The sequence below is a fragment of the Alligator sinensis genome, unplaced genomic scaffold (assembly GCF_000455745.1).
Source record: "Alligator sinensis unplaced genomic scaffold, ASM45574v1 scaffold112_1, whole genome shotgun sequence".
Taxonomy (NCBI): domain Eukaryota; kingdom Metazoa; phylum Chordata; order Crocodylia; family Alligatoridae; genus Alligator; species Alligator sinensis.
Window position 1 is genome coordinate 3,886,731 of NW_005841892.1, and position 11,867 is coordinate 3,898,597.

Consider the following 11,867-nt stretch of genomic DNA (forward strand, 5'->3'; position numbering starts at 1 on the left):
TGAGAGCACTCTCAAGGCTGCTCTAGTTTGCACCAATGTTCACTAGTCAAAACTTTCAGATTGGACGTGTTATGGGTTACAATGGATTTTGGGAACGAAAGGTCATCAAAGCAACTCCAGCTGGGATCCAGAGTCCATTCTGAGCTGAGAAAATCCTTAAGCATCTGTATCCACCATGTTTTATATTGGTTTGAGCTGTGGGAATGGCACAACGCTGCTTCCATGTACTGGAGAGCTGGAACCAGAGTTTGTGAGTATAAGTAAGCTCCACCAATAGGAAAATGTATTCCAAATGTATATGTAATGTTACTTATATTAAATTTATTATGTGTGGATTTGAGAAATGTCCATAACTCCTTGAGAAAAGAAACTAGACTCTAATTCTAATTGAGACTGGATATACAGTTGCATATGATTAATTATATTTCTCCCCTACACATAAAAATTGTGAGCTATCTTCATATTGCACTTCCTTATTTACCTGTTTTAATTTACACTATTTTTTTCTTCTAAGCATTTCTATTTGTTTTGAGAAGCAGTGGGAATGAAGGTATAAAAGGGTAGCATGTTAGGGGTAGCATGCATGGATATCTGTGCATGGGTGGGAGAGAAAGAGAGAGAAAGAGAGAGAAGGAAATTCAGTCTTATCTTTTATATGTGTTATCGTTACAATTTAATCTTTACATCAAGAAGAAATGCTGCCTCTGTGCATGGATTTAGATCTTTGAGGTCCCTTCCAACCCTATGACTCCATGATTCTGTGATTTCGTGACTTCCTTTCAGCGAATTAAGAGTAAGGTTAATTGCAGTATGTATGGCACAAAATTAATTAAAGATCTTAAACAAGGAACAAATTAAAGTGGGATACAATGAAATAGGCTCTGATTCCAATTAGACAGGGGAATAGATACAAACAAGTGTTTTTGGAAAATGTTGAATGGAAGTTAAATTGCATAAAATCAATGGACATAAGGAGTAAAATCCAGTTCCTATTCATGTCACTGGAAAAGCTTCCATTACCTTCAGTAATGGAGGATCAAGTACAAGATGTTTAGGCCATGAACAGGCACAACAGACATGTTAAAATGTCTTCAGTCTCTGACAACTGGTGGCTCCATCCCCAAGAATCCGGATCTTGCTGCCATTTCCCACAGTCAATAGAAGCCAAAAGCCTGAATTTCTTCTTTAAGAAAGGTTGAAGCTTTGCCATAAATACTTTCCAAAGAATGGCAGTTATTATGGCAACGGGGTTCCCATCGCTCTAGTTACAGTTGTGTCAGCATTTAAATTATAAACTCCTGTTTTCAGGGGTTTACATCTTGGCTATAAACATTTGTCAAGAGATGAAAATTGGCATTCCACATCTCTGCCCTGAAGCCATTTTTTTTAATAATAAAGTTTGAAGAAAATCAGGCTGGGATTGTTGTACTGCAGAAGGGAAAAGAATTGGAGTTTTGTTATATGTAGTAGTGGAAGGAATGTATATTGGGAAGTTAGGAGGTGCTTTCCTTAAATATAAAAGCTGTTTGAATTTTGAAATTATTTTTTTCAGGATGCTCAGAGGTTTCTTTGTTTTAAATAAATGCATGTATGTATGTGCATGTGCATGCATGGGGGGTAGTATTAAACATACAAGAAGCAGATCTGTAGCTAGTATAATTTGATAGCTCCACTGAAGTTCATGGACCTATGACAATTTATGGTACCAAAGGCATCTGTATTTTTGCACTTAAAAAAGCGGCTACCATATGTACCTTTCTTCGAAAGAGTGATTAATTCAGAGAGTTAATTAAGAAATAACATAGTAAAGAATGGATTAAACACATCTCCATCCCTAGCAATTGTGAAGAGCAGGTTGAACAGATACTTGGCTCAGTTCAGTGTTCAGGGATGACCCGACTTTGAGCAGGGGGCTGGTATAGGTGACCTTGCGAGATCTTATCCAGCTCTACTTTCCTATGATCGTGTCTTGGCCTATGATGTCTGTGGTTTGCATTGGAGGGGTATCAGTTATACAAGAACAGCAGTGCATTGCTGACTTGGTTGTTTTCTGGGGACTTCATTTGTGTGGAAGAATGACAAGCCATTACTGTAGGAAGGAGAGATTCTACATGCTGAGGAAATGAGCTTAGATGAGAAAGTTTGCCTGGCAAATGGAATTAAATTGTGAGGAAAAAAAGTCTTACAGAACTAGTAACAGGGCAAAATGAGAACTGAAGTCACATACCAGATGAGAGAGATAGCTGGAATAAGGGGAGAAAAACTTATTTATTTTAAGATAGATTGAAATTCTAGTGGTTTGAACTTCTCTGCCTTGTCAACGAAACTGGCTTTGAGATTTCTGCAATTTAGCTATGTATCATTTGTGATGCTTTGCTCACTGGTAAAATACAGAAAGCTTTATTCCAAATTAATCTTTTTTTTTTAAAAAGTAACTAAATAAATAAATGAAAAAAATGGGCCCTAAATTCCAGATAAATGCCAAATACTATGTTTTTATAATTGTGGGGAAGAAAAGTCAACAGGCTCAGCATTCTTTACCTTTCATAATGCCATAATGCTTATCATTCATGTTTCTCTAATCTCTTATTTCAGTAGAATTGAGATTAACCAAGGAAGGTGGCAATTTCCTTCCATAAATGTATCCTCCTCCTCCCTTATTAAGCCCTTGCCATAGAATTCTTCCTCCATTTTGTTTTTTCAGAAATTATTACCACTGGTACAAGTTTTTCTGCAAGTTCTTAGGACCCTTAAAAGTATGTCTGTATCTATCAGCATTGCTTTTCATCTGTAAATGGCACATTAATGTTGAAAAACTTTAAAAGTTATTTAAAAATACCTATTTTCTGACCATAAACATCAGACTTTTTAGCCAGTAATTTTATTCTCCACTTGTGATTGTGAATGTCTTGGCCTCATTTGACACCCCAAGGGAAGGATTGGGCTCTTTGTTACAGGAACACAAGATGAGTTTACATGTTGCCCTATGACAATGTAGCAATCACATGGGTCTACATGTGATCAGCAGCTACATCACTATAGTGGCACACACACCCAGCATAGTGAGCCACTACATTGGCGTAACAGTGAAATCTAACTGTGCACTGTGAGCATGGCTCAGTAACTGCCTGTATGCCAGTGCTGCAGTAATGTTGCCATATTGCGACATGTAGACACACCCACATAGCCTCCATAGTGGGCTCTTTGGGCAGGGATTGAGACTTTTTACTGTTCTCATCCTTAATAATATTAAACTAGGATAGAAAGGTCAATAGGATGCTGAGTGCTAGCTCATTATGAGAGATTGTTAGCAAGCATGATAATTATTTGAGCTCTCCCATAACACAGCTATGTATGCTGGCATATATATTAATGAATAAGGCATTATTTAAATGGTAATTTATCACTGACTGTTATAAGTAATAGGCCTCTCAGTTCATAAATTCAGGTAACTTTAATGTAATATATGGCACATTATTTCATTTAGTTAATGAAAGAACAAGCATCACTGTAACAAATAAAAAATGCTCCGGATTTTTCCTGGGGTGGAAAGCTTATATTATTTTCTATTTATTTTTCCTGTCAGCAAAAGAAGTGCTATTTAGAAAACAAAATTGAGCCTATTTTGTAAAGATCAGAGCTGTTAGCACCATAATGTTAAATAATAACTACTATTTGTTTGTATTGTGGTTGCAGAGATGTTTCCATAAGATGTTTCTCTGTTGTAATTGGTGGTAGACTCGTACAGGGAGATACTCTCTGTCCTGCAAAAGATGTTCAATTCTAATCTAAGACAAAAAAAAGAAATGAAGATTACAGACAAGGTAAAATCAAATAGTTGCCTAAATAAGTTAGGCTCATACCTGATAGGTCCATACCGGGCATGAAGGTCACCATAGAGGAAAATACGTTTATGAAGAAGTTGTGAGGCAACGTGGCAAACATGCAAACATAAATGATATCACTGGCAAAATGAGGGACATGGTGTAATAAAAGGACAAAGTGGATACCTGGAGTTAGGTACGTGCAGGATCATGAAGACCAGGACAAGAATATTAAACACGGTCAGGTGAAATTGGCTAGACACAGTAGCAGGATTCAAAATGATGATGACTGTGGTCAGAAGAAGCACTGTGATCCTACTAAACATATTCTGGGTAGCTCAGGAAAAAGTAAATTATGTATAAGAGTGACCAGAGTAGAGGTCCAAATTAAATATTGTTTTCGGATATGTTTAGATAACACAGTGTAGCGCTATGCAGGGATACCCAAATTACCTGAAATGTAGGGTATTTTAATTTGTAGGCAGGGTGACATTACCATGGTGCATGGCTTCCAGTACCAAAAGTAAACCTTCAGAGAGATTTTGGCAAAGAGTGTAGTGGAGCAAAGAATGAATTAAGTAAAGATTGGGAAGAGAATGGACTGAAGAGCAATTGAGTATACAGAGGGGAGTGATAGAAAAGTCATGGATGCTGAGTGAATGGAAATACAGAAATTTTGATGGGGACTGGGGAAGATGGAAACTGCTGGAGAAGAAAGTCAACTACTAGCAATCAGCAAAGGAATATGTGACTGGCCCCAGGACAGGCCAACAGAATAGTATTCAATAATGAATAGATGAAGCAAAAGCCCATTCTGTTTCATAGTAAGCACATACATGGAAAGCCACAACTCCATGACACACATTTGTTTAGCAAGGAAGCTTGACAGAGATGAAGCAGACTTCAAAAATTTTTAACTATTTAAAAATTAAAATATTGCAAAAATCTTAACTAGTTTCGGATGCCTTAATTTTATGTGCGTACCAAAACTTAGAATTAAAAAATGGTTTTTAAATAAATTAAGTTTGGAAAGCTGTCAGTTCAGACTTGCATTTGGATGGATAGATTCAGATAGTAACACCATCCTTCTAATTGCAGATCAAGCAAAAAATATAATTTGCTATCAGACCTAGTTTGTATCCAACAGGCAAGACCTGCCAGTGGGTATACAGTCTGTTCATCACTATCTTTTCAGCTGCGAATATTTTGTATTTGCTTTTCCATACAATCAACTTAGCAGAGGAATGTATTCCATAAAATTCCATCTAGTCATGAAACAATGTAATTGCATCTTGTTTTATTGGGAGGGGCATACCATGTACAAGTGCCATGGTCTGAAATTTTATTTTATGACCAATTAATCTAAAAAAACCCTGTCCCGTAGATTATTACCCACAACCACCTTTCATATGTCCATTGGACTTGAATGAGATTTAGGTGGTGCATAATTCTTGTGTTGAGTGAATTTAACCTTTGTCAGCATATTTGTGATTCACCTTCAGTAACAGCATTACTTTATGGTGAAACGGGGTGATTATTTCAACACATTTCTTCCAGTTGTCTCATATCCAGTGGTATAAACCTGAATGTAATTATATCATATCAGGGGCCAAGAGGAAGAGGCTGCCAGTCAGGACACTATTGTTGGCTCAACAGAACAGTTTGTTACAGTCAATCTTGTAGTGGACTATAGAAATTTGAAAGAATTTAACTATTTTTATTTAAACACATAAATCGTATGTGTGCTTGGAAGAGAAGAACTATTTGACCCCAGCAGACTTCCTGCCTGTGGCAGGGAGGCTAGACTCGATGATCTCATGAGGTCCCTTCCAGCCCTTAATGTCTATGAAATCTATGAACTATGGGAAGTTGCAGTTCTAACAAATCAAGCCTGAACTGAATCTTCAGGAATTTTTTTGGAGTAGAAGCCAACTACAGTATTTAATTTCAAGTTCTAAAGTATATTACACACATTAATAATTACACACTGTGCTATATCATTATTCCTTGTATTACTATATTGCCTACAGGGACCAAGATTTGGAACCTATTGTTGTAGGTGCTGTGCACACCTGTTCTCCCAAAGGGTGACCAACAGACAAAGGTATGAAGAAAGGAAATAGTCCAGAAAGAGAACTTAAGCAACAAAAATGTAGGACCTGATCAAAAGAAGGAAGTAGATGCTGAAAATGTTCTCATTTAGATTTTATTCTCCAAAGTCTAACATTACAATCCAAAATATCCCTATTCAGTAGCTCTGGAAATGCCTCCTATTTGATATGAAAGTACCCTAGGCTTATCCAACTGCTCTGAATTCCCCCAGAGTACTGAGGCATGTCATTCCCACCAAAACCCCCTTAGGATCCTTAAACTAAGGCCTCTGCTATACTTTACATATATTAATATTAACTGATTCATCACACATAAACTGGCCACACATGCAAAATAATTATCACACAATTAACTGGTTAATTGTGCAACAAATTTAGACCAGCCATATGTGCAATGTAATTATCACATGATAAAAATTACTATCCAGCTATAAAAGAGCCAACCAGCTATAAAGTTAGTGCTTAAAAATATGCAACAACTCTTTAACTGGTTTCTATCTGGCTTTAATTTCAACATCTAACAGGGCCCTAAGTGGAGAATCTTGAAAGAGTCCAGACCAAAAAGGGCCCACAATAATGATTAAGGGCCTGAAGGACAAAACTTATGGAGAAAGACTAAGGGATCTAGAACTGTTCAGCCTGGGGAAGAGAAGACTTGGTGGCCATCTATAAGTATGTAAGGGGTGAATATCGGGAGCTGAAAGAAAACCTGCTCACTAGGGCACCACAGGGGAGGACAATGACCATAAACTGTTAGAGGATGGTTTCAGGGTGGATGCAAGGAAGAACTTCTTTATAGTAAAGGTGACCAGAATCCGGAATAGGCTTCCTAAGGAGGTGGTGCAGTCCCCAGCCTTGGAAGTCTTCAAAAGGAGACTGGACAGACTCCTTGCTTGAACCATTTGATCTCAACAGTATTCCTGCCTAAAACGGGGTTTGGCCTTGATCTTTTGAGATCCCTGCAGCCCTTAATTCCTATGATTCTATGATTCTAACTTGAAGAAGTATAAATCCGTCTGGGTTGGGTGATAGAATCATAGAAAATTAGGTTGGGGAGGAACCTCAGGAGTCCATCTAGTCCAACCCCCTGCTCAAAGCAGGACCATCCCCAACTCTATCATCCCAGCCAAGGCTTTGTCTAGCCAGGTCTTAAAAATCTCTAAGAATGGAGATTTCATAACCTTTTGGGGTAATCTGCTCCAATCTTTTACTACCCTAGTGAGAAAGTTTTTTCCTAATATCTAACAGCTAAACTGTTCTCAGTGGTGGCAGATGACAGAACAAGGAGCAACGGTTTCAAGTTACAGCAAGGAAAGTTTAGGTTAGGTTACCCTACAGGAGTATCAGAACATGCCAATACAAAAATACCCAGCCTTAGCTATGGTCGATGTTCCAGTACATCAAAGGAAGGTGAACCACTCCCTTCCCAAAAGCAAGTAGGATGCAGGAGGGGGAAAAAAAATCTTGCTTCATAGCAAGAAAGCTTTTTCCGGCTCCATCAATTCCCCTGAATCATGGAATGGCCAAATACTGACCTGATTGTATATGTATTGAAGTCCATGGGAGATTTACATTAACTTTAACTAATAAAATATATGCAGGATCATACCCTACCAGGTACTTGCTTTTAAGCAAGCTGGAAAAAAATATAATTGTTACCAATCATCCATTAAAAATTAAATTGATGTGGAAAAGTTTGAAATAAACTCATTCTGAAAGGAGGTCTGGTGCTTGTCTCTGTTGGGTACCTGTTTTAAATGCAGCAAACGACAGGACACAAGAGAATGCCAAACAATGTAAAAACAAAAGAGGAACATGCAAATAATTTTAAACGGCATGTTTCAGATGGAGTGTCTCCATTTTGTTGGTTTGTATTACAACCTTAATGCTATTTAAATGTATTTTTTTATTGTGTGTTAATAACAGTAATAAAAAGGAGAAAAAAATTACAAAACACAGCTATTTTATAACAAGCAGATGGTGGCTAGCAATGGGCTGGCCTCCAACTGTTCCCATTCTTGTCCAATTCATTATCAAGAGAAGGGATAAACATTTGTGTTACACCAGTTTGCCATAATATTTCATTTCTAACTTAGGGGCTCATAGTGGTTTATCAGATGAAAATAATTGTTTACCACCTTCTATTTGCTGCAGGAACTAGGAGCTTGTTATGAAGAGGATTTTTTAGAAATGCTGTTGTGCTGGATGGAGCTAGAAAGAATAGTGATGTATATACCTGAGTGGTAACATGACTGGTAGAGCAACAGCAATTTAAAAAAAAAAGAGACCACTCATATCTTCACTTGCCCCCTCTAAAAGAAAACCTGCATAAAAGTCATGAATTCCTTCCTTCCTGTGTTTTAGTACAGTGGGCATTATTACATGTGCTCCAGAGGTGGGGGAGACACATTAATTAGAGTGACTCCAAGGGCCACTAATTAAAGCTCCTGGAGCATCTCGTATATCAGCGTCCCTACACTTCAAAATGGCAGTGGGGCCACTTTATCTAAACCTTGTCAAATGAGCTTTAGTTAAAGCGTTCTCATTACCATTTTGAAACATGGGAATGCTGATATGGGAGAGACAGAGGCTGACTGAGGCACAGTAATTACCATGCTCCAGCGGATTCAATTAATCGAGTCTGCTCTGATGTGCAGTAATTACAGCACTTTGGAGCAGCCTCCCAGCTCGTATACAAACACCCAGAGAACCCAAGTTTTATCCCTTCAGAAGAATGGGGAAGAAGCTGAGGGTCGATGAGTAAAGCAGCAATGCATTAGAGATGCATGGATCTGTCCTCAACTCCCTAGATCTCAAAACACCTACCTCTTCATCCGTAATGACATGTGTACACCATGCATTCTTCCAAAGTGGGCTAGAGAGAGGAGCATGGTGCTCACCAGATTTTCTGTTCCCCGTATAGTTTGGAAAAAATAATACAGGTTTGCTACTCTGTGCACCCTGGAGCATATGGCTCAATACACCTGGGAAGTCACTCTCCGTTAGAGTTATTCATTTTGCTGAATCGCACAGAAAGTTCATTCTGGCATTAAATGTTAGAATCCATGCTTGCAGTCTGGCATACCAAGACAGCTCACTGGCATCTGAATTATCGACAAAGTGCTTCGTTTGCTGGGAAACATCTATTCAGATCAACATCACATATCATGTGAACTAGCCAAAACTAATATATGGACAGTCAGTAGACTGTAATATTCCTTAGTTGACAAAAAAAAAAAAATCCCACAGGAACTTTAACATCTGCTGCTCTTCTGTCTAGGCAATCTGGATTTATTACCTTGGCATCCAGGTGTGCCTCGTTCCTTGATGCTCTTTAGCTTCTGACTTGTATATGTCATCTATTTCCAACCACATCAGAAAGAACTATTCCTCTTGGCATTTTGGCAGGGAAATTGAGCCCAGAGTGAAAAAAAATAAATAAATAAACAGTAAAAGGGAAATTACAGAGTTATAGTAGGGGGAAAGAACATGCTGAAAAGAAAATAAAGATGAAGAGAAAAGCTGGTTTGAGGCTGCCTGTTGGCTTTTACCACCTAGCATTAGTGCAAAATAGAATAGTGCAGGCTAATACTGTATTCCAGCAATCTGCCACCATCTTCAATGATAGCTCAACAAACTGAAAGTGGCTACTCAGAGAAAACCAAGTACCTGCCCTAGATTCTTCAAACAAGCATCTTTTTTTGCTTGAAGGAATAATTTTCAAATCCTGGTATAGTAACTGTAACACTAAGAATTATGGGGAAAGAAAATATGACCTGGGGAGCACACCTGCAACATAACACCGGGGATGGTAATAATAGAGAGATCAAATATTAAATGTTTGCCTTTCGTAGCATTGTATCCTTGTTCATGCCATCTAGCACATGGCTGGTATAAAACTGTTGTGGCAGGGAGGAATGGAGAACCATTATAAGATGCCAGCATGTGTAACATTGCAGTCTGAGTCTGATCCATACTGGAGTCTTCCATTGCATCCTCTGAAAAGAAAATGACAGCAGGAAACTTCTATTGTCAGCCCTCATCTGCCCTTCTCTATATAGTAATGTCTTTTGACTGAACTTCTTTCCTGCTGCATTTCTTACTGCAACTTTTTTCATTTAATCTTAGCCTGCAGCAGCTTGAATTGATCCTACAACTGTCTGTGAAATTTCTGTTAATACTACTGGGTTTGCCAGCTCCTTCATACACATTCAGAATTAGAAGGATGTGGATAGTCAGTATAAATATTAACAACCTGATGGATTCTATCATCTCAAAGTGCCTTTCAATGGATCACTGAAATACTAGACTTAGGAACAACCATAAAATTCCCTTCTTGTGAACCATAAAATTCCCTTCTTAAAGCCTGTGGGAATTAAGGATGGCTATTTATTTGCAGATACTTGTTTCTAATGTATCAGATTGTGATTACTTTTTGAACAGGGACTACAGTGGCACATCTTCTTTCCCTTCCACAGCTCACACAAAACTTGACCACAATAGCAGCCCCTGTGAAGTGTCATTTACTTTCCATTCCCCAGTAAAGAGATTACCTTACCCTCTCTGCATCAGCCTGGATTCACTGGAAGGATAGAGAATTTGTTTTCCCAATCCACATTGAACACCAATGATAACAATTGATAGCATGGCTATCACTCCCAATGCTTTGGTTTAAATTAGAGAAGGGTATAACAAACACAGCTAACTCCATAAAGTGTTTTTCCCTATCCTGTTGACCTTACTCAAGAAAGACTTCCATTGTCTGTGATTGGAAGGTGTGTAAGGACAGTAGAATGGCTATTGTAAGGACCATGCTAATATATAACTTTAGGAAGGGAAATTACACAAAAAAGAGAAAGTTAGTTAGACGTTTAAAGGAGTCTGCAGGCAACTTGGAATCTGTTTAAAAATACCATATTAAAGGATCAGCAAAAGTGTATACCACAAATCAAAAAGAGTAAGAAGCAGTGCAATAAAACCTCTGCATGGTTCAACAGCAGAGTTAAGGAGGCCATTTAATGTAAAAGGGCATCCTTCAAAAAATGGAAGGTATGCGCAAATGAAGAAAATAGGAAAGCTCACAAACTATGGCAAGCCAACTGTAAAAGTGAAATAAGGCAGGTCAAAAGGGAATTTGAGGAGTATCTAGCAAAAATGGTGAAGTTAATAAACACCGTTTTTAAATACATCAGAAGCAGGAAATCAGATAGAGAATCAGTGGGGCCATTAGATGACCAGGGTGTTTTGGGAACCTCAGTTCCCAAAATGTTCTCCCTAAGAAGAATCTCAGTACAGTCAATAAATAAATGTTCTACTCTAGAGCCCTGGATCTTCTGTGTGGGAATGAAAGGTAATAGGCTTTTGGGTAGTATCAGATTCAAGAATTAGAAAAATTAGAAAAAACAAAATAATAGCTCACGAGTTATAAAAACACCCTTTTGGGCAGATTGAGTCATTCAGAATGGTTTTTGGTGGAGTATCAGACGTAACAACTTTTTATGAAACAAATAAATAGCTGAAAACAATTTTTACAAAAAGAACTATATTTTACCTCTTCATGAAACTGGACTTATAGGCGAGACAGAGCAAGAGGAAAAAAAACAAAAAGGTGGGGGGGGATGTTGCACTCTATATCAAGGAACAATACACATCCTCGATGATCAGGATAGGGTCAGAGGAGGGGCAAACTGAGGTGCTCTGGGTCAGAATGCAAGTGTGTCGTGGGGAAAGGGACTTGGCAGTGGGCATCTACTACAGACCACTGCACCAGGGGGATGAGCTGGAACTGGAATTTTCAGGTCAGCTCACAGAGGCTGTAAGGACAAAGGAAATGGTTGTCATGGGTAACCTAAACTACCCAGACATCTGCTGGGAGGAGCAAGCAGTCAGGTCCAATTGCTCACGTAGGTTCCTAGCTGGGATACAGGACTTC